The following is a 23767-nucleotide window of genomic DNA, read 5'->3' as shown; positions in this document are numbered from 1 at the left end:
TGTCAAAATTCCAAACCAGGAAGTGTTGGCAGCCATCTTGTGCCTCGGTAACCGAGGCACAAGAAAACAGGGAAACAAAGGTGAAAAAAAAGAAATGGGAGCAGGGTAGAAACACCCTGGCCCCCTAGGCCTGCTCAGGGGGTCCAACAAGGACCACCAGGTCAAAAAGCATTTTTTTTTTTTAAATGAGCGAGATTCGAGCACCCAGCGCGAAATTCGTCAGAAAACTTTTAAAAAGCGTAGCGCAGGCTCTCATGCTTCTTTATTATTTAGCCCCAGGTGGGCCGAGTCCCGGGGGCATGCGATAATGTAATTGTGGGGGCCCTGGGAGGCCCCCGCAGCCCCAGGGACCGCCACCTGGGGCTTTCAATAAATATTTGCGGGGGGCACATGGCCTCCCCCACAGCTTCTTATTTTTAATGTGTGGGGGGCCTTCAAGGCCCCCCACGCACCGGGGACAGCCACCCCGGGACTTTTATTAATTTTGGGGGGGGGCACACATCCCCTGCTGTCCCAGGGACCGCTACCCCAGGGATTTTATTTTTTTTAAATACACCTGTGTGGGGGGGCCTGAGCGCCCCCATACACCCCAGGGACCGCCATCACCCGTGCCACTAATATTCAAATCCGTGGGTCCGTAATTGACCCCCCAGCCCGAGGGACCACCACCTCCCTGGGGCTGTGCAATAGGTGAGAGGGGTGCAGGGCCGGCTCTTGTAGTGTCCCGGGGTGCCCACCCCCGGGACACTGCTGTTTGCATTGACAGGGCGGGAGCCACACAGCTTCTGGTATGAACCTGGGCTTCTATAAGAATTCACAATAGCATATTATCAAGCCAATTAATGCCGCTTTAGTGGCAGTTTCCTGCCGCTAAAGAGGAGATAATTTTAACTCCGTTCTTGATAAGATGCCCCCATAGGTTTTAGGGAAAGTTATAGTTAGTTGGACATTTCACTCGTACTAAACCAGAAAAATTCCCTCGTTATAGTTAGTTCAGCTAACTATAACTTATGCACCCGCAATGCACTGCTGATGACGTCACATAGTACATCACTCATGACATGGTCAGTGACATCCATTTCTAAAGCCCCGGGGAGGTGGTGGTCCCCGGGTCAGTGTGGGTGGAGCAGGAGCTCCCCCAACATATTTTGTTATATAATTTAGGCCCTGCGGAGGTGGGGGTCCCCGGAACTGTGGGGGGGCCACTCGCCCACCCGCACATATTCAAATAAAGCCCCATGGAGGTGGCAGCCCCCGGGGCTTGAGGGGGCCCGGGGCTGTGGCGGAGTACCTACCTCTGCATATATTTACCATCGCCCCTGAAAGTGACCTTTTTGTAAATGTACATAAATCTGTTCAGAAGTTTTGGAAATATTGAGGAAAATCCAAATGTGTATATATAGGGATGCATATTCTCTGATGATCTGACAGTCCCTGTGCTCAAATCTCATTGGCTGCCAACACTTCAAACCAGGAAGCGTTGGCAGCCATCTTGGGACTCGGATTGAGCCGAGTCCCAAAAAAGCCATCAAAAAAAGAGATGGAGGCAGAGTAGGAATACCCTGATACCCTACGCCTATTGGGGGGTCCCAGAGTGACCCCGCCCGAGCAAAAAAAGCACTTTTTTAAAAGCTATTTTTAGCGGTAGTCATGCTAGATCTGCGGCTCACACAAAAGATTTAAGAGAAAAAGAAACGTGGCTCCCACGCTTCTCTAATCTTTATCCCCGGGTGGGCCAGGTCCCAGGGGCATGCACCAACATTTATTATTAAAAAGGAGGGTGTGCATGGGCCCCCCTCCTAGGGGTCCTTTTAGCCCCAGGGACCATCCTCTCCCCTGGGCTTTATTTAAATCAGTTCCTCTGGTTCAATAAAATCGCTCAGTGTAATGAGGGGCATGACTTTAGTGCTCAGAGTCCCCCATCTTTCCATTGTCATACATTCGGAGGCTTAGGCCCCAGCTATGGAGATTCTGATGCTGCTGGCTGCTACCTGCTGCTGTGGGCTGTTTCTGCTCTGCCTGCAGGGTTCGGGCAGGGTCCGCTCCATGTCCCGGGGGTCCTTGGCCCCTTCAAAGATGCTGCTCTTCCGGCTGTGGTGAGTGATTTGGGGGGAGAGGGCTAGAGAGCGAGTGGGAGAGTAATGATTGAGGGGGCCCTACTGAAGAAGGTGGCATGCTGGAGTCCAATATGGTGACACTGACACTGCGCTTTGCCTCCCGTCTGTTGCTGCGGTTCCACTGTGTCTTCTCAAGTCGATGGGCACCCTGGGTTGGGAGAGGGTTCCCCTGGCCATGGACAGCCAGAGAAACTGCAGGGAAACATGCTCCGTTGAAAGAAATCATGTGGGTTTAGCGGACAGAGATCTTGCTCTCCTGGAAAGGAGGTAGGAAGTGCAATACCTACAGAGTTCATCCCAGAGCACCTTAATGCAGGAACAATTTACTTATCTTGTAGGAGGACAGTGCTGGTGCAGCTGTATCTTGCTGTGACAATGCATGGTCTGCTGAATGCCCCCACCCCTTGCCTGCAGTGCATAATTATTTGGGTGCCTGCTGTGTGCTCAATGCGCCTTATGCTCTGGTACCTAACTTGTGTGTCTATAAGAGGACCTCTATGCCTGCAGTGATATTTGCTGTCCATATTTTGTTTTTATCTTTGTGCCAGGTGCCTTCCAGCCTCTATTTCTGTGTCTATACCCCTATGACACTCAACGTTCCTACTTTTTTGGGTGCCTATTATGCCTTCTGTGCTGAATTTTATTTCTGCAGTGTGCTGTTCATGTCTACTGTGCTTGCTGTGCCACATTGTACGTTAGGACCCTACTGTGCCTGGTGTGCTCGCAAGCCTTGTGACTGTTGTACATGCTCTCTGCACCTATAGTAGTGATACTTCTAATAAGCTTGCTATTCTCACCCTCCCACTCACTGCGGGTGAGGCGAGTGACTTCACATGGTTGCTATGCAGGGTCCCCTCCCTGTGCCTGCTGTGGTGGGTACTCATTTCAAAGCCTTTTCAGGCTGAGAACCATCTTGTTGCACACAATCTTACCCTATGCATCCTGTACTGCCACCACCTCCCCTGTGGTGCTGTACCAAGATCATGCTGCACTGAATGATTCTCTCTTCTCAGTAACTAAACGCAAAGTGGAGGTACCACCCTACTGGGGAGAGGATGTGGTGTCCGGGACAGAGCTGCCAACTTTGGAATTGGGAAAACAGGTTTGAGTCTTGGCATCAGCACAACATCCTGTAATACTGGGCAAATCTCTTAATCTCCCTGTGCATTCCCCAAAAAATGAATGTGTCCTTGTGTAACATAACTGGTGCTCATGTAAAGGGCTCCAATACCTTTGGGTTGAGTTTGCGCTATATAAAAAACTGAGGAAAAAAAACTTAATGTGATGAGGGATACGAGTCCTCGGGGTGCCTCTAGGGGTGGTTTGAATCCTATGATACTAACTTGAGCACAGGGGACCTGTGTTGTGTGTCTACATAGTGGGTTTACGTTGCAAACCATTTCTCCCCATATAGCTTGCTGCTGTTGCGGAGGGGGGCATTGCTAATTCTTTTACTGCCTTTTGTACCTACATGTTGGATGTTTTTCGTTATTGGCTGTTTGACTTTTAAAATGCCGCTGGCTGGTGATCTCATTCTGTGAAAATGTGTTTGAGGGTCCTCATCCCCTCGTGTAGCGATGCTGTAATTTGTACTCTTCCAAATGTTCGGTTCTGTGGTGTTTATGTTCCCCCACTCTCTACAGTTCGAGAATCAAACCCGTGGGATGAGAAGGGGGTGGATGACATCCATTAGTAGGTGGTGAAATCACCACAACTTGGTTTCCTACCTCGCTCGAAATCCGAAAGTCACTGAGAGAACTGGAGTTGAGGTGACCGCCCAGGGGTGGAGGGCAGTGTAGGCATTCCTTTGTTGGGTCACCTTTTTGTGTGCACTAAGGGCCTTTCCTTGCCTCTGCTGTGGATGACCCCCTTCCCATGTGCCCTACTCTGAGCTCACCATTACAAACTAATGGGGTAGATCATGACGCGGCCAAGGACCTGCGTGCAATGTGATAAAGACACATGATGATCTTGATGGCCCTTCTTGGATAGACCAAGAAGGATGTGACCACAAAATCTTATTGGGTCGGTCACTGAATGGCTTAAGCAAAACAATTGTTATACAAGAGAGAAAGACAAAGATACTTATTTTTAGAGAAAAATCTCCTTTATATTCTCTTATTTTGCGAAATAGCAAATAGGTTATACATATAAATCCTGATAACATATATCAATCAACTGTTGCTCTAAAAAGGGTGCAAAGAAAAAGTGCTCATCCGTATTAAGAGATATATTTAGCTAAATTTGAGGTTTGCAGGGGATTCTGGGTAGGAAAATGTAGGGGGATCTACACAAGCTAGACTTCCCTGGACTCCTCCATGTTGGGAGATACATGCAAGCCACCGCTCCCTGGACATTCCTGGGTGTCTAGTTTTCACAAATGTCTAGGTTTAGTAGGTTTCCATAGATGCCGCTGAACCCCTGACCAAATACACAGGATACTCCCTAGCAAAACCAGGTAGTTTTGGGATCGATAATTTTGAAGTCTCCACAGCAGGTTTTGGGCCATGTCCTGTCTCGGGCACTAGGCCTACCCACACAAGTGAGGTACCATTGTTTTTGGGAGATCTATGGGATATCTGGGAGGTAGGAAATTTATGGCAGTCTGGTGATCCCACAACTTTCTCACCCAGAAAATTGAGGAAAATTTAAAAAAAAAATGTGTCTTAAATTTGAGGTTTGCAGGGGATTCTGGGTCAGAACATTTTGGGACATCCACGCAAGCCACACCTTCCTGGACTTTCCTGGGTGTCTAGTATTCAGAAAGGTCTGGGTCTGGTAGGTTTCCTTAAAAAGCAGCGGAGCCCCAGACCAAAAACACAGGTGACTCCCTCGCAAAACTAGGTAGTATTGCGATTGATAATTTTGACTCTACGGTACATATTTTGCCATTTCCTGTCACAAGCACTAGGCCTACTCACAGAATTGAGGTACCCTTTTTATCTGGAGACCTGGGGGAATACTAGGTGGTAGGAAATTCATTGCAGCCCGGTGATCCCACAACTTTCCCACACAGAAAAGTGAGGAAAATGTCATTTATTTAGCAGAATTTGAGGTTTGCAGGGGATTCTGGGTAGGAAAATGTTGGGAGATCCACCCAAGCCATACCTGCCTAGACTCTCATTATTATCTAATTTTCAGAAATGTCTGGGTTTGGTAGGTTTCCATAGATGGCCATTGAGCCCGGGACCAAAAACACAGGTGAGTCCCTCGCAAGCGATAATTTTGAGATTTCCACAGTATGGTTTCAGCCATTTTTTGCAGCGGGAACTAGATCTACTCACACAATATAGGTATCATTTTTATCGTGAGATCTGGTGGAATGCTGGGTTTGTGGAAATGTTGTCTCCCCGCGGATTCCAGATCTTTCCATCACAAAAATGTGAGGAAAATGTGTTATTCTTTTCCTAAGTTTGAGGTTTGCAAGGGATTCTGGGTGACATAACCTAGTGAGACCCACACAAATCACCCCCTCCTGGATTTCCTTGGGTGTCTAGTTGTCAAAAATGTACAGATTTGCTACGTTTCCCTAGGTGCCGGTGGAGTTAGGGTCCAAAATCCACTGCAAGGCACACTGCAAAAAAGGGTTCGTTTTCACTAGAAATTGTGATGTGCCCATGTTGCATTTTGGGCCATTTCCTGTTGCGGGCACTAGGCCTACTCGCACAATTGAGGTACCATTTTTATCGGGAGACTTGTGGGAATGCTAGGCCAGTGGAAGTTTGAGGTAACCCACAGATTTCAGAATTTTCCATCACAGAAATGTGAGGAAAAAGTTTTGTTTTTTACAAAGTTTGGGGTATGCTAGAGCCATAAAAGTCACTCCACCCTAGATTTCCCTGGGTGTCTAGTTTAAAATAAATTACAGGTTTTCAACGTTTCCCTATGTGCCAGGTGAGCTATAATCACTAATCCACAGTTAGGCACATTGCGAACAAAATTATACCGTTTCCTGCCATGGGCACTAGCCCTACCCACACAAGTGAGGTACCATTTTTATCAGGAGACTTGGGGAAATGCTGGGTGGGTTGAGGTTTGTGGCTTCCTGCAGATTCCAGAACTTTCCATCACAGTAATGTGAGAAAACTACAAAGTTTGAGGTTTGCAAGAGTTTCTGGGTAACATAAACTGGTGAGAGCCACACAAGTCACCCCATTCTGGATTGTCCTGGATGTGTAATTTTCCAAAATGTACAGGTTTGCTAGGTTTCCCCAGGTGCCGGCTGGGCCAGGGTCCAAAATTCACAACTAGGCTCATTGAGATATAAGGGTCAGTTTTGAATGGAAAAATGTGATGTTATCATGTTTCCTTTATGGGTTGTTTCCTGTCGCGGGCACCAGGCTTGCTCAGACATGTGAGGTACCATTTGTATTAGGAGACTTAGGGGAATTCTTGTTGGGTGGAATTTGTGGCTGCCTGCAGATTCCAGAACTTTCCCTCACAGAAATGTTTTTTGTTTTATAAAGTTTCTGGTTTGCAAGGGATTCTGGGTAACAGAACCTGGTGAGAGCCGCAAAATCCACCCCATCCTGGATTCTCCAGGATCTTTAGTTTTAAAAAATGTACAAGTTTTCTAGGTTTCTCCATGGCTAAGCTAGGGCCCAAAAGCCACAGCTTGGCACATTGTGAAAAAAGTGTCAGTTTTCACTGGAAAAATGTGATATATCCATGTCGCGTTTAGGGCCATTTTCTATCGTAGGAACTAGGCCTGCCCATACAAGTGGGGTGCCATTTTTATCGGGAGACTTAGGAGAATACAGCATTGTAGAAGTGTTATTGCCAATTGATTTTCTATGCATTTCTGCCTTCCAAATGTAAGACAATGTGTAAAAATTAAGTCACTTTGAAAAATGTCCTCTAATTCACATGCTAGTATGGGTACCCACAATTTCGGAGACATGCAAATAACTGCTGCTTCTAAACTCTATATTTTGTTCCCCAGGAAATACTTGGGTATCCCTGATACTTATTTGTTACTCTTTATATGTTACCAAATGAAATGCTATATACCAGGTATGCAATGAAAACCCATTGCAAGGCACAGCCCAGTTATTGGATCTGGGTACCTCAGATTCTTGGTGAACCTACCAGTCCTAGATATCACCACAACTAGAAGTGTCCAGTGCAAGTAAAGGTATATTGTTTTTAGAAATCTGCCATAGTTAGAAGAAGTTACAGGTGAAAACGTTGGTCATATGACTGTTATTTTCAACTCAATTTCAATATTTGTTTATTTCAACTGTTATTTTCTATAGGAAACCCCTGAAGGATCTACTTCAATGACCCATTCTAAATGCAGAATTGTGTCTACTTTCAAGAATTGTATAGGTTTCTGGGATCCATTATTCCTTTCATACCCATTTCTACCACTAACTTGGTTGAAAGCACAAAAAAATAGTACCTGGCTATGTCCCAGTAAAATGCCAAAACTGAATAGAAAATGTTGGTTTTCTAACAAAAGCCTACCTGTCCCTAAAAGCTGGGAAGATGGTGATTTCAGCACCACAAACCCTTTATTGATACCATTTGCAGGGAAAATAACAGACACTTTCTTCTGCAGCAATTTCTTTCAATGTAAAGCAAAAAAACGTTGCTGAATTTTTGTGAATGTCTGGGTCCCCTCCGGGGGAATCCACAAACCATGGGTACCCTTAGAATCCTCAGGGTGTTGGAAGAAAAGGACCCAAATTTGGTGTGGATATCTTATGTGGACAAAATGTTACAAGGGCCTAAGTACAAACTACCCTAAATAGCCAAAAAAAAGGCTTAACACAAGGAGGGAAAAGGCATAGCAGCAAAATCATTAAAGGGTTTTATTTGGATTACCAATGAATCCAATCAATATGTAAGCCATATGCAGGGTCAGTAAGTACATTAGTACAGTAGGCAAAGTAAAATATAAGTTGAGACACAATAAAGTGAGATACAGAATTGTGACAGCCATAATAATATAATAAAAAATAAAGATAACAGGTGTTCCATAAGAAACTTAGAAAAGGGAAGTGCCTCTCCTCCAAATCTAAATCAAATATGGGATCCTCTATTGAGGATCTTCAACTCGGGAGCATAGAAGCAGAAGGTGTCAGCATGATCAGACTTCAGTAGAAGTCGAAAAGAAATTGAAATATGTGTTTAGAATAAAGCTTCACACTCACAAGAATAGGACTAGCAGAGAGGTCTGTACCACTCCAAGTCTAAAGGGGATCTCTCCTAATGCATAACTCCAATACTCTAACTCTGCACTACAAGAACACTGATATGAAAATAACAAAAGATTCAAACACACGTTATCTTTGACCACACCACCAACAATCACTCAGACTACTACTCGTGTATTTCTGCAATATTGCTCTGAATTCTCAATGCATCAAATTAAGGCTATCATTCTGAGCCTTGAACAACTTGCCATCATGGTACACAATGAATGGAAATCTTCCTTCGACCAATGTTTTTTCACTTTCAATGTCAAGTCTCTCTCAGGCCACTCTATCAGTCACCTAATACAGATCATCTAATACAGACAATGAGCCTTTCTCTATCTAATGAAATAATAGACCTGCAAGAGAAGGAAAAAGCATGCCAGTAACCAAATACATTTCAACTGAGGCCTGTAGTCAGACTAAGTTAAGTAAACATTTAGGGCCAGGTGTATCAAGCGTTTTCCTGTTCGCAAACGGGCCGATTCGCAGAATAGGGAATCGCAATTTTTGTGATTACCTATTATGTGAATCCATTTAGAGAATCGCAATTTGCGATTCTCTAAATGCAATGCAGGAAGCGCTTTTCAAGTTGTGACCCTGCCTTAAGGAATCACAATTTACCACCAACTTCAAGTTGGTCGTAAATTGCAAATCCTTAGAAAAATGAAAATTTTTGCATTTTCTTAAGTGCCTTGTGCCTTAGGGCATGTATGGGTGCCACATGTGCATAAATGCATATTTCAGGGGTGCAACAGGGTGTCCTTTTGGCACCCTTGAAATTGCATGCTCAATTTGCGAGTACCTATAAGGTACTCACAAATTGCACATGCAATTCCCATTCATTTATACAGGCCTCTAGGACCATAGAATGAATGGGAAGCCATTCCTTATTTGCGACTCGCAATTTGTGAGTCACAAATAAGGAATGTGTAGGATTCGCAATTTTATTTGCGAATCCTACAAACATTGAATTTTGTGAGTCCATAATATCGAATCCGTAAAATTCGCTATTAGGGACTCGCAAAATTCAATGTTAATACATCTGGCCCTTAGTGTGCACTTTGATTACATAATTATATATTCACACGTATAACTTTCATCATCTACTAACGTGAACAAAGGAATACGTTTACATATGAAATATAACTTGAAGTGTAAGTTTAAATCGTTTAGAAAGAATACATGATTCACGTTTAACTGAACTTTAGGGCACACGTTTATAAATCTCAATTTTTCTACAGTGAATACATTTCAGTAATGAGTTTAACTGCTTCACACTTATTAATAAGATTAAGGCACACAGTGAATATACTGTCAGGTGCACTTATATAATTGTGCTTCCATGATCTGTGAAGGTGGAGTCTATATTTTGCTGCTCCATAACAAATGCCCAGTGTTTGCAAGTGCAAAAAGGAGAAAATATATAAGTAATACTATCACAAAATATGCATTACACTGCATAATTTGTCTTTTCTTGCCGCATAATTTTGTCAACCCTCATGTATAATTTCCCCTTCCATCGCTGCATAATTCGAGTGGCCCTATTTATTACCCTTAAATATGCTGCAGTCCTGTATTTGTTTGGTTTTCTGCCATTATTTTCTTCCACAGTTGATTTCTGTTTTGTGACCTTCCTTTTTTTAGGGTGAGATTGCAGGCAGCGTGCATATGCTGCTGCTTATTGACCTATTGCATCTTAAACAAAAGGCTCTCTAAAAAGGGCACTTTAGCCCACTCATTAATTAGGATACCAGACAAGTTACAAACACAATTAAACAAAATCCTTTCATATTGTGCTTCTCAGATCTCTGTGAATGAAACAAAGCTGATATGTGTGTTAAAAATTAAATGTTCATGCTTCACTTTTTAAACACCACTTACTATGCTCAAACAAATTATATTGCTTAGGTGTTGCAGCAGGTGAAACGTGGTACCAGTCTATTTGTCATGAGTTTGGTCAGCCCATCGGTTGTGAGATGGTATTGGTCCACCAGTCAAGAGGCAGTGTCAGTCCATCAGTCCTGAGGTGGTGTTGGGCCATTGGTCGTGAGACAGAGAATCTGATTCCTGATCCTTGTTACTTATCACACAGTAATACATCAGTTACAGATCTCCACAACAGCCTACAAAGTCTAGTTACCAAGCCTGGCAAATAACGAAGATCCATATTGAGTGAGCACAAAACATTCTAGGCAGCAGGGGAAATAGAGACATATTTTTGTTGAATGTCCAAAAGAGAAAGCCACCTTTTTGCTTTGAAAGGAGAAAGTAGATATTCTTAAAAACTATAACCTGGAGCAACATTATAAAACCAGACACTCTGAATATACAGATAACTTTCAATTGAAATCAAAACTGTGTTCTCCAAAAGTGGCATTGTTAAAGCAATCTCTTGTTTACTTGCAGAAGCTCTTCCTTTGTCAGATAAAGGAATGTGAGGCTGTTATGGAGCATCATTCCAAATATGCTACTTTGCGGCCAAACACAAAAAAACATTCACAGAGGCAGAGCTGATGAAGAAATGGTTCCTTTCAGCAGCTGAAAATGAATTTGGAAACTATAGTAATAAAGCTAGCATTTTAAAGGAAATCAGTGTATTACAGCTCTCAGATTCCACTTGGGCACCCAGAATAGAGGCAATGGGTGAAAGTGTCTAGGAGCAGGTGATCAAAGGAGTCAGAGAGTCACCGTTCTTCAGTATTGCAATGAATAGGTCAAAAGATATAGGTGATATGGCCCAGTTATTAGTTTGGGTGAGATATGAGGAACAATCGTTTCATCCACAAGAAGAACTCCTGTGCCTTCTACCATTTCAAAAGCACACAAGAGGAGAAAATATACTGGACAGCATTTGTATCTTCTTTGAAACACATCATATACCATTAAACAATCTTGCCATTGTCACAACAGATTTGGATCATGCCATGGTAGGCCATAACAAAGGCTCTGTATCTCTGCTTAAAAAGAGGTTCACTGGACAGTCTGCCATAGACTACCACTACATTATTGATCAAGAGTTTCTGTGCACAGAATTAAAGTTTGGAGGACTGAATAATGTCCTAAAACTTGCAGTCAAAATTACAAATTGTATTCTTGCCATAGCCCTTAACCATACACTTTTTAAAGCAATGCTGCACAGTGAAGTGCGATGGTTAAGCAGAAGGAAAGTTCTGGAGTGGTTCATCGCTTTACTGAAATTGAACACTTTGTAAACAGCAGAGTGCAATCTTTACCAGAACAAAAGGATGTGAAATGGCTTATAAGGCTCCATTTTCTTTCAGATCTAGTCACACACTTCAATGCTCTCAATCTGATGCTGCACGACACACAACAGCTTGTGCTCTACATGATGAATGGTATTTACTCATTTGAAAGTAAGCTTGTGCTAGTCAAAGAACAACTGGATGATGTTGACTTCCCTCACTTTCCAAAACTGCTGGCTGTGACTCAAAGGTTCCAACATGCACAAGACATTCTGACAATGTTCAACTTTGGTGCATATCTTGAGGACATTTCTGGGAGATAAAAAGCGAATTTGTCAATTCAGAGCCCTCACTCCTCTTTTCAAGCTGGTTGAAAATCACTGGATGCTGAGTGCACAAAATCTTCAAGTTGTTTAACTTTTTTGATTAAAATGGGCACAGGCATAAATAGAGCTGATTGACATGCAGTACAATTCAGCTCTCGAGGAATCTGTTTTGGGGCGGGAACCAGAAGAGTTCTTGAAATTTGCCCCCTCTGATACATTTCCTCTTCTTTTGACAGTGGCTCAGAATATCATTTGTATGTTAGGGCCGACATATGTTTGTGAAAATTATGGGGCATATTATCAAGGGGGTTTATCTCCGCTTTTTTGGCTTTAAAAGCCAAGAAAGCAGAGATAAAATTATCTACCTATTACCTAGCTGCCGCTAACACCAGTTAGCGACAGCTAGTAGGAGATAGCAACCATCTTGGGCCCCACTTTGCATGTCAGTGATATTTATCACTAATGAGATGCAAAGTGGGCGTGCCAAGATGTTAGAGACTGAAAACAGTCGCTAACATCGCTATCTCCTATTACCAACTTTTGGAGATATTCGCGCTAAGCGGGAATATCTCCAAAAGCTAACACCTGCCCTGAGCAGTTCTTAGCAATGTTATCCAATGGGAGGTGGATAACATGGCTAAGAGCATTAGCTCGCTAATGCATGAATATCGCTGACTTTTCAGCGATATTTATACTTTGCGGCGATTTTTACCGCATTTGCGTTAAACCTTGGTAATACCAAGGTTTATTTGCGGTAAAAATCGCCGCAGCGCTGCGGTAACTTTTTGTGTCTAACCAAGCAATAGCGATAATTATCGCTATTGCTTGGTAATATGCCCCTATGTTTCCACAATGGGAGTGTTGAAGAGTAAACTCAAAATAAATTTACAGATTTACATCTGGATTAGCTATTGATGCTTGCCGTTTGAGACATAGCACCATATTACAGGACACTAATAGGAGACAGGAAGTATAAAATAAGTTCCTAGTATATCTGTCTCTAACTTAGCAATTTTTCAGAATCACTTTACCTGTGCTGCATTGGGCCTGTGATGATAATCTAGTTATTGAGGATTACCATTCAATGAATCGTAAGACTGCTATTGTCTGATAATAAAATATATTATCAAAATGTCAATAAAATGTGTTTTTTAAAGTGTATATCTCTGAAAGGTCACTCAGTTGTTTGAAAAGCTCTTCCATGTAGCTTTGTAGTTACACCTTCTTTTGAAATACAGTATTGTCTAGTAATGTTCTGAAAAGGCAGTGATTTATTTTTTTACTTATGTAGGCCTGCCCCATCCGTTCGCGAACCTACCCCCACCTGTCGGCCCATAGGTGAGGCCCTCTGCACTAAATAAGACTGTACTTCTGGCCCCTGAGAAAAAGACTGTGAATGCCCATGCTCTAAGATGTAGAGATATTCTGGAGAAATCCACCATATCAGCGAGTAGTAGGAAAAAGTAGTCAAGCAGGGAGAATGTATTATGTGTCATTAAGAGGTATGTGACTTCTATTCATCTCTCCAAGCACACTGGTCATTGGTGAGTCCCAATACTTGCAATACTAGCCTCTCCTATTCCCATCATCACACCTTTAAGGGTATCCTATTGTACAGACCTCTGGGTTCCCAGGAGCCCCTTTGTAACATTTATGGGAAATTTGGTGGAAGAGGGGCTGTGCTCTAACTCCTATACTATTTTTGGGAGATTTCAACTTCTATCTAGAGGAACATACAGAGCCAGATACGGCAACCCTTATAGACCTGATGAACAGTGCCGATTTTAGGCAGCAAACAATTGGGCCTACTCATGTGGCAGGGCACACATTGGATGGTATTTTTTATACCTCTCATTTACAGGCCTGCTGCCCCTGGTTTGGTCAGATCATGTGGCCGTACTTTTTGAGCTGGCCCTTCCAGACCATCGCACTGTTGACAGGTTCCCTAAGAGACAGAGGCAAATCAGAGCGTGGAATAAAGTTGAGGGTTTTGATTTAGCAGAATTGCTCACTTCAACAGCATGCCAAATGCTCCTAGACGTGGAGGAGCCCACCACCCTATATACAAACTGGTTGGAGGCAGCTGGTAATGCCAGCCCTAAAGAAAATCCAATTTCCCTTTAGGGTACAACCCTCCACGCCATGGTATACGCAGAAACTCAAGGACCAAAAACTAATTTGTAAACGTCTCGAACAGTACTGGAGGAAAGAGTATAAAGCACCAAGAAAAATATTTATAAACAAAGCCTCATGTTTTATAAACAGCTACTTCTCAAGACAAAGCAAGAGTTCTTTGCTAGTCGATTTAAGTCTGCCAAAAAATTGGCCAAAGAGCTGTTTAAAACAGTAATTCGCTTGGCGCACCGTTGCTCAGCAAATATTCAAACGAGCCAGGGATTATGTGAGGATCTCATCAGGCTTTTTGGGGAAAAAGTTGAGACCATTTTTTCAACTTTCAAAAGTCCAACAACCGACGGGACAGTGGTCTCAACAGAGAGTCATAAGTTAGTTTCCGGCTCCCCGCCTACTTTTGACATCTTTGCACCACTATCCATTATGGACACTCATAATCTTCTTATGTCAGCTAAATCAGTTTCCCATTATGATCTGTGTCTGTGTCCTGTTGCAGTATTAATACTGGCCCCTGAACCTATTGCCCTGCCACTCACCTCCCTATTTAACGCAATGGTTACAGAAGGGTATTTTCCTAAATCTTGGAAAATTGCTTCAATACTACCTCTTCTAAAGAAGCCTAGTCTGGACCCCAAAGATCCAAACAGTTTCCGACCTATCTCACACCTCCCACTCCCAGCAAAACTGGCAGAGAAAAGAATGAACGCACAATTGAGTGCTTATCTACGCGAAGCTCAACCTCTGGATCCTACTCAATATGGGTTCAGAGAGGGGCACAGCATGGACTCCGTGCTCCTAAAATCTATGGAAGAGATCAGGGTAGCCCTAGATCGGAAAGGCAAGGCCGCTATGATTATGCAGGACCTTTCCTCTGCCTTCGATATGGTCCATCATGATCTGTTGATGGACCTTTTGCGGGATTGCGGAGTGTAGGGTAAAGCATGGAAACTCTTGAAGTCCTTCCTCTCGGACAGATTGCAAGTTGTCTCACTAGGCGATTTTGTTTCAAACCTTTTCCTCTGCCTTGTGGAGTCCCACACTTTTTAATGTGTATGTGTCCTCGTTGGCCCACCTTAATGGCTCCTTTGGTTTCTGCCTCACCTCATATGCTGATGACACACAAATTGTGGTGTCGCAGCTACCAGGGCAGGAAAAAGGAATAGAAACATGGTTCCATGATTGTATGGAAGCAGTGGGGAAGTGGATATCCCAAAACTGTCTAAAACTCAACTCAAGCAAAACAAGGTCATCTTGTTCGGGAACAATGCCATTTTTAGACACCAAGCTGGTGGCTGGTTACTATGGGTTCTCTCCCGACACCTGCCAGGAAATTAACAAACCTGGGAGTATTAATAGATGACAGACTCAACCTTGGCAACCAAGTTAATGCAATAGCCTCAGTTATGCCACACGTTTTTAAAACATGTTATAAATACTGCCTTTTTTGCCAATGGACAGTCAGCGAACGGTGGTTATAGCACTCAGTATGTCAAGGCTGGACTATTGTAATAGTCTATACCTGAACATTCAGGATCGTTTTCTGCATAAACTCCAACTATTGCAGAACACAGCCGCTAGACTGCTTATCCCGGCACATGTACATTTTCATCTATCTCGAGTAAAATCATAAGACTTCACTGGCTACCCATTAAGAAACAAGTGCAGTTTAAATCCCTCTGCATGGTATACAAGGCCTTACATGGCACAACACCTGACAACTTGAAGCAGCAATTTGAGTGGCATGTGCCCAAACGACCACTACGCTCTCTTGGAGCAAAATTGTTGATAGTACCACCCACAAAAAAAGCCAGGTAGGGAGGCAGGAGTTTTGCTGCCAGTGCGGCAAAGGCTTGGAATGACCACCCTTTTCATCTGATGAGTACTACTGATTTCCTAGTTTTCAGGTGGATAACCAGGCCTTATGGGCCTGGCGGCGCAGGGTACGCCTTAAATCTCAGAGTTCACCTGCCTTGTCGGACAGAGACACAAGACACTCTGTTAGGCGTAGAAAACCAGGTTTATTAGCTGCAGCTAAGCACAGTTGTCCCAGGAGTACAGAGTAGGTTCTCAGTAGACTGCCACTTTATTCCGTGGCCACAATCTTTTATAGTACACATATTTACAACGTATACTCCCAATACATACAAAGCTAGCCAATAGGAAAAGTTGGGAAACAAACTATCAGGTGTCCCAAATACGCCCTTCTTTCAGACCCTGTGTGTCACCCCTCCCCACAAGTTAATCAGTGCCTACAATCCAATTTTGCAGGTGGCAGGACGTATTTGTGTGCCTCAAAGGATGGTAATGTAACAAGAGAATACATGGAGAGAATAGCGCAGGCCAGTCGGATGAGATAAAGCAAGGAAAGAATAGGGGAAGCCAAATAGTCAGTCGAGACAGGGATCAATCAACCCAGACATGGATTAGTGAACTCGGCCAGACCCTGACATCGGTTTCGTAAACAAGGGCAGGGGGTTACTTTTTAACAGAGGAGACACGTAGTAGCTGGAAAAGGCAAAAACACTCCGTTCGCGGTGCTGCCTGAGTAAGGGCAACAGAAAATGGTGACGGGACACAAAATGGCGGCCGAATACGGGACAAGGTCGGAAATCGAAGAACCTCAGACCCTCCTTTTGCCATTACTCAGGTAAAACACAAAGGACTCAAGTTAATCTGAGTCGATGTCAATGGCCATGAGGTCGTCGAGCTAATGCTGCAACATCATTTTAATGTTCTCTGTTTTCTGTGACACAGGTCTTGGGACACATATGGTGGCACAAAGACTGCAGATGGTAGGGCCACACTGTAAACAAAGTCAACAAGAGAAAATTATGGCCATAACTATTCCAAGGAAGGTTAATACCTTCCATCCCCATGTGGACAGTAGTCCCCAAAACCATCCTATCACAAACCAATCTCCTGTGTTCTGGTGTATAGACTTGGAAATTACATGTAATTTAGAGATGGCTTGGTATACCGTAGGGGCATTATCAGGAATATAAATGCAGCAACTAGACCCAATCGATTTACAGACTCCTCCACGATCTGCAAGGACAATGTCTAAAACCATCCTGTTCTGCAAAGTCATAAGGCTGTCCGCCTAAAGGTCGGCTGTTAGATTACTCAAGGCTCCAGAAGTTACATTTATGGTAGCCTCAACAACACGAACCAACTGCTATTTGGCATTGGGCCCCAGAAAGGAAGAAACCCTTTGAAAAAGTCACCTCCTTCTTGTCCTGCTATGTCCTTAAAATCAATAACCCCTCTTCCATATCTTTTTCTGTGATGACCTGAAGGAGCAGTATATGTTGGAGGGAGAAGAAAAGCCACATAACAAGTTCCTGAAAAGTAGATGGGGAGCTACGTGTAGGCTCTGTCGTGACAGACAAAATACGTGCCTTGAGATGGCACTAACGGTGAAGAAATCTGAGGTGAATAAATGTATGTATGGGAAAAAAAACACTCTTTTCCTGTTGGTTTTTAATATTTTGGCCATTTATCTGCAGACGTAAATTACCTTGATGAGGTACGGTCCAAATTGGTGGGGATCTCCTTCGTCTAGCCTTATCTGTGAGGCTAGTAACGTAACGAGTCAAGTTCCAACCATCATACGCTCGTTTCTCATCAACAGGAATCTTACCAATTTCGGCAATTCTAGCCATGGCCACTATTCCCTTTATCAAAGAACTATGACTAAAATCTGCTCCACCACTATATGGACCGCCAGGAGGATATCGAAGTTGGTTCTGATATTCATTGGAAAACATGGCCAAATAGGCCCAAGCGGAACCTTCGTAAGAAAACAGAAGGACTAAATATGGCATCCCTCTCTCTGTGTTATGGGGCATGAGTCCACAATCCCAACAGTCAGTAGTATTGACTACCAGTTGATGCTGATGTAACAACTGGATAAATGAATTGTTGAAGTATTCTTTTCTCCTAATTTGCTTGTGCTCTGGGATTGTATGGAACTGATGCGGGGAGGCAGTAGAAGGAAAAGACAAGGAAACAGAAGTTGGAACAGGTGCTTGCTGCATAGTGTGAACAACCCAACTCACACAAGCCAATAAAATACATGAACATATTCAAATACATAAGCTTACGCCACTTGGACTAAACAACAATGTCTTATATTTACTTTTCATTTCTTGCTTTTTATCATTCTTTTCCACTTTAATATCCATTCTCTAAAGCGTTGCTCACGGTAATCTTTCTAGATCACTTTGTTGTGATTATTAGCCGTCCAATTACACTGCAAGTCCTGCAGACCTACTGTCACTACTCAGGTCACAGCCTAAGACTCCTACCGTGACCCTGCAACTTGATGGATAGTGAAAAGAAAATGTCTCCAGAAAAAGAAAAAGAAAAAGTTCAATTGTTCTTAATCGATCTAAGTCTTAGGTTGTACCGGGTCTTATTAGGTACTGTTTGCTCTCGAAACAAAGTCTCTGAATTTGTTGTATTCAATCGCAAATGTGATGGTACAGCTTCTTGTGACACGTCGTCGTCTTCTTTTTCAGACCTCATCTGATCCAGACGTGCACTACTGAAAGGTACCACTGAGGGATCGAGGGACCCTTTCGCTCTCACTATCACCTATACCCTTGCGGACCCACTCGTCAAAAGGAGAAGGCAAAGGTATCTTTTGCAGTGCACGCCATGAACCCTATTCTTCTTTCTGACGACTTTTACTGCTGTACGTGTTACCAGAAGAACTTGCCGAGGCAAATCACTAAGTGCTTGATTTATATCTTGGTGGTAAGGTAAGGATATTAAATCGCAATGGTGATGGAGTGTACTTACCACCAAGATAATGGTCCGCCTTCCAGATTTAGAAGTGGGTGGACCATTGGTTTAACCACGGTGGATGGAGGAAGGGATGCCAAAAAATGACCTCTATGTCCTCCCACCTAATTTAGATAGGCGGACATACAGATCAGTTTTCACTGCCCATCGCCACCAGGAAAACCATGTCACTAAGGGGCAGTGAAAAATGTTTAATGGTTTCTTCACCATGGGAGAGAACTCCCCTGGTAAGGGGAGCATTTTTTTATTTTAAAAAAGAAAGCCCCATTTCAGGGTTTTGTTTTTCAAATACAAAACAAAAAAAATACGTTTGATAGACGGCTCAGTCATGTTGACAGAGCTATGCATCAAACTTTAATTCAGTTCCTGCCAATGCTTTTGAAATGACCACCAGCTTAGCAGTCATTTCTGAATTTGGCGGGAGAAGTACCAATGTCCTGGAGGACATTAAGGGGCTGGTTACGATGGCGGGCGGACTTGGATCCACCCACCATCAAAGTGGGGATTGGGTCCACCCGCCAGTAATGTGGGGGTCCCGAACTCCAAATTACGATGCGACTGCCATCATGGCAGTCGCATCTTGCACTTTAACATTGCAGTGGGTGCTGCTGGCTGCAGCACCTGTCGCAATGCCAAAAATGCGAGTCATAAATTTCACTGTACTACGTGGCAGGCACCACGCAGTGCCTGCCAATTAGTGCAGTGAAATGTAGGGGAGTACCATGGGTTGCCCCCCAGTGCACCAATACCTCCCTCAACACAAGGGGGACCCGCAACGGGCCCTAGAAACCAATCCCCACCAGCCTTTCTAAGGCAGTTACGCCGCCACGGAAAGGCTGACTACAGGCGGCATGATAATTAGGCGGACGGTACCTGCTAGGCACCTCCACCATTTTAAACATCAGAACGATTGCCTGTGGTGGATCCGTGGTGGGCGGTCTTTGTGCCCACCACGGTTGCATTCCGGATCTCCCCGCTATCACAATTTGGTGTGCGGAGAATCATCGTTCAATGGTGGAGGGCCCACCACCGCACAGCTGGCAGTGGCAGGCCTTCTGCCATTATAATCAGCCCCTAAGCTCTCTCCCAAGCTGACAGAGAACACTCCATCTGCCAAAACTAAATCAGGCCTTTCATCTACACATGTGCCTAAAAAAGTTAATGTGCCCTTGTGTAATGTATGTGGTGTTTATTGTAAAGCACACCAATACCTTCAGGTCTAGTTTGTAAGATAGAAAAACTGCCAAAAATGCACAGAGGTAAAAACAAAGCATTAGCATAAAAAGTAGAGACCAATGGGTACCCATTTAGTGGCTTACTTGTGCAAAGTGTGTGATATTAGGCAAAGATTTTATTATATATTTCTTCACATACGCATATGAAAGCACTTTCAAATACATGAGTTGCGACTACCACCTGTACAAAAACCTATTGTGTTTGATTTAATAGACTGCAATGTTGCTCTATTGCCTATAATAATCTGGACCAAATACAGGGTTCACATGACACCTGTTTTGCCTCTTTATTCACTAATGACATTGTCCCCTGTGTGGGGATGAGGTCAGGAATGGTTCTAAGTTCATGTATGAACACCATCACTTTTACTTCTTAGTTATTATTATTATTATTAATTATGAGTTTTGTATAGCGCCTGGTTACCAATAGGCATCCCAGCGCTTCCAGAACATAACACTACTAAAAAAAATGAAGGGATTAAACGGAAAACAAGAAGGTTTTTAAAAGTTTACGGAAGCGAAGCAGACTAGCTTCCGATCGAAGTTGTAGGGGCAATGAGTTCCACAGGGAGGCCACATTTATTGAGAACCTTCTGCCACCCGTTCTAGCCTTTTTCACCCTGCCAACCTGAAGGAGACTTTGATGGTCAGAGCGAAGGGAACGAGAGGCCTTGTAAGGCTGGACCATCTCGTCAAGAATGGGAGGGCCTACCCCGTGCAGAACTTTGTGGGCAATACAAAGGGACTTGAATTTCACCCTGTCCCTCACAGGGAGCCAGTGCAATGCCCTCAACGCCGGGCGGGCAGATTGACGCCTGGGGAGACCCGTCAAAAGCCTGGCAGCCGCGTTCTGCACTATATTGTGACTATTAAAGTCATAGCTTTCAAATGTTAGAGAAAGGCACTTTTTGTTATTTTGAAGAGGCTTTATCATATTTTATGTGATTTCTGTTGCAAGATTTTCATAGCAACCATATCCAGGGCTCTGCATGTGCACAGGCTCTAAGAGCAAAGCCAGATCCTTGTCTTGACTCTGCTAGGCTCTCCTTGTCAATTTCTTGGCTCGCCCACCTCTGTCTGAAATGTCTGATAAAATATCGAAAGACATAATATCAACATACAAACATATTGGAACAAAAAAATCGATGTCAACAATATCGACATCCTATCTACAACATGGTAAGTACAAAAATACAGAGAAAAAAAATATTGATGTCAAAAATATCGTTATGAAAAAATATTGTTTTTTCTAATTAAAAAATATGTACAATAAATTAAATAATACTTATAAATATAATAAACATAGTTAAAAATGTTTTATAACATTTAAAATTAATAATGAATATACAGAATTTAATAAAAAAAAATACATATAATATATAATGTATATATACTTACTTAGGGGCCGATTCCGATATGGTAAAATGCCCTCCGAATAGCTGTACAGAGCTTTTTTCCTGTACGAATCGTATGCAGAACCGTACCCGTACGTAAGATGTAGTACAATGTGTACCCAAAGCAGTTCTCCGTACGAATCGTACTGAAGACCGTACAACTCACTAATCCGTACGAATCGCATTCGAAACGCGCGGTACGCGATGTCCGTACAGATCGAAGCTGCATTTTCCGACCCAGCAAGTATGAATCGTATCGACAACACTCCGTATGCATCTTTTTCTCCGGGAGCTTAAAACGTCCATAAAAGCAGATTTTGCCTCGAAATGCGTACGAAACGGACCCCCCCGAGTAGGGTGCGTACACCCCATGATTGCAGGGGTATGGTGCATCGGGGTACGGTGTGTACACCCCTGGACCTCAGGGGTACGGTGTGTATGTCCCGTGCGTACACCCCATGATCGTAGGTGTACGGACCGTAAGAGTACGGTTCGTACACCCCAAGGTCGTAGGTGTACGGTGTGTACATCCCGTGCGTGCACCCATTGATTTTAGGGGTAAGTTGCGTATGTGATAGTGTTGCCCTCTGTACGAATTGCTTATACGCGACATTTACCGTACGAATCACGTACTCATTCCCCGGTCCGGATCGTACTTGGCGGCATTTTTACGAATCGTACGGTTCACTGTGCGGGTTGATGTCGTACGGATTTACCCTTCATTTTCCTACGGTTCACAATGATTCTGGCGTATTTTCTTGCAACGGATCATACTACCCAATTCGGATGGATTCGTACGATTCGCATGAAAACGGCTACGAATATGAATCGTCGTACGGATTTTTTTCCCGAATTCGAATCGACCCCTTAATATTAACTTTTCATAATTTTTTAAATAACTTATAAATAATAAAAAACACTGTAAATTACAAATACATCTATACACATACAATAATAACAAAAATAAAAATGTAATAAATATGTAAAACAAATTTTGAAAAAATTACTTTTAATATTTTTTTAATTAATTATATACTACATTAGCTAAAATATTACAACACATATTAAATAACAGAGGGAATAAAACTACTATTCCAACTCCAAAATAAACAACAGTAAGGAAAATGTTGGATAGCGTAGAGGTAAAAATTACTATTCCCACTCCAGAGAGTGCAACAGTAGGGAAAGTGTAGGGTAGCGTAGGTGTAAAAATTACTATTCCCACTCCAGAGAGAGCAACAGTAGGGAACGTGTTGGATAGAATAGGGGTAAAAATTACTATTCCAACTCCAGAGAGTGCAACAGTAGAGAAAAAGTTGGATAGCATGGGGTAAAAATTACTATTCCAACTCCAGAGAGTGCAACAGTAGGGAAAGTGCTGGATAGCGTAGGGGTAAAAATTACTATTCCCACTCCAGAGAGTGCAACAGTAGGGAGAGTGTTGGAAAGCATAGGGGTCAACATTACTATTCCAACTCCAGAGAGTACAATAGTAGAGAAAATGTTGGATAGCAGTGCTGACCGGGTTTTTGGCTCTATTTCTGAGTGATGGTGATTTTAAGCTTGCTACCATCCTGAATCCCTATTCTTGCCTTGTGTTGGTCCTTTTCAGGCCTTTTTCCAGACCTAGAAGCAAAAATTAGAGGATAGCTGCTTTATATGATGATAGATCCCTTATTCTTGACTCTAATCCATTGATTGCCTATTGGCTTTGACATAATTATGTGTCCTTTCATCATCCTACCTATAGTAGAGGGTGGATCCTGTAGTCCTGACTTTATATTACATATTGGTATGGTTTGTGTATGTATTCTGAGAGAGTTAAGTCCTTTTCGGGCCTACAAGGCCCAGAACTAAAGAGACTCCATTTTGCTTTCTGTCCCTGCAGACTGAGATGCTTGCAGGGTAAAGGTGATGTTTTAGTTATGAGGTGTTGTTCGCTAGGGGAAAACCAGCCGAGACTGGATCTTATCGAAAAAATGTGTTTGTCTCTTGGGCCTAGACGTAACATGCAGATGGTCACTGCAGGCTGCGCAGGAGGCCTCGGAGCTGGCACAGGAATTTGGTGGGAGGCAGCCCTCTGTTGGAAATTTCCATGAGGGGAGAGCATTCCATATTAGCGAAGTACAGAAGAGGAGGAGTGTCAGTCAGTCAGTTGGAGTTGAGGAGAGGAGTCAGTCGTTTCTTGGAACAGAGAGAAGTCAGTTGATGTTTGGAACAGAGAGAGAGAGAGAGAGCAGTCAGTTGGTGGCTGGAGTTATCAGAAGCAGTTGTGAGCAGATGGTGTTTGGAGCTGGAAAGAGAAGGCAGATGATGTTTGGAGCTGAAGAAAGCAGTCAGAAGCAGTTACTTA

This window comes from Lissotriton vulgaris, chromosome 3_1 (genome assembly GCF_964263255.1).
Source record: "Lissotriton vulgaris chromosome 3_1, aLisVul1.2, whole genome shotgun sequence".
In the NCBI taxonomy this organism is placed as follows: domain Eukaryota; kingdom Metazoa; phylum Chordata; class Amphibia; order Caudata; family Salamandridae; genus Lissotriton; species Lissotriton vulgaris.
Note: the sequence above shows the minus strand (reverse complement) of the source record.